We start from the raw sequence: 1,009 nt of genomic DNA on the forward strand, positions 1-1,009 counted from the left end.
GTGACCAGTGGGCGCCCGGCCGTGAATAAAACTTTAATTCCTGCAAAGAGCAACTTGGGAGTGGTGTCTGGTATATGCGGCGCAGCTGAGGAATAGAAGTACTAAAGATTCTATGCTCAAAAGACCACCACAAAGACAGTGAAAGTGTTGGAAGACTATAGAGCCATCCTCGGGCTGAGGTAACAGCATACAGCTGAGAAGGGCGGTGAGAGTGTATAGATGCTAAAGACCTGTGTGCTTATGTGTGATTGAGGTAGTGATAGTAGCTTCTTGACGGGACGCCGTCACCATACTTCAGGGAAGTATTGGATTATATTGTAAGTATTCGAGGAATTCAGGGAATTAGCTTGATACCGTAGTTCTTTGGATTGTATTGTAAGTATTCGGGGAATTAGCCCGAGATACTGTAGTTACTATATTAACAACTGTAGTTGTTTGAGTTGTCAGTGGTGAAGTCAGAGTAATATTGGGAATTTCCACAACAACTATCAACACTGGAAATTCCCAGGAATTCTCAATTGAATGTTTGCATGAGATTTTACTCAAAGCCTGTTTCCTCCATTTTCAGAGGGTGAAGTCAGATTAATATTGGGAATTTCCACAACAGTTTTGGCGAGCCAGCCAGGAGGCCTGAGGATTTCCTCCCTTCATCGGCGGGAAACGGAAGCTTTTCTTCTTCTTCTACGATTAATTTAAAAGCACAAGAGGAGACATTTTCCTCAAATCTCAAATTGAGTTAAAAACCCGCCAGAGGAGGGACAGATCCTTGTACGGCCTCAAAAAACTTGTAAGGTAAGACAGACTACAACTTGCGCTTTGTTTGAATGAAAATAATATTATTATTATTATAATTATTATTTTTAATAATATATACATAAAAAACTGAGATCTCATAAATTATATGAATTTTACTAAGAATGTATTTTTCAGCACTTCATTGAACGGACACCAGGCCAAGCTTATAAGTATTGTTTTGCAATTGTTGACTTGTTTTCAAAGTGGGCTGAGT

This window comes from Sinocyclocheilus rhinocerous, unplaced genomic scaffold (genome assembly GCF_001515625.1).
Source record: "Sinocyclocheilus rhinocerous isolate Xijiao unplaced genomic scaffold, SAMN03320098_v1.1 scaffold257, whole genome shotgun sequence".
NCBI lineage: Eukaryota > Metazoa > Chordata > Actinopteri > Cypriniformes > Cyprinidae > Sinocyclocheilus > Sinocyclocheilus rhinocerous.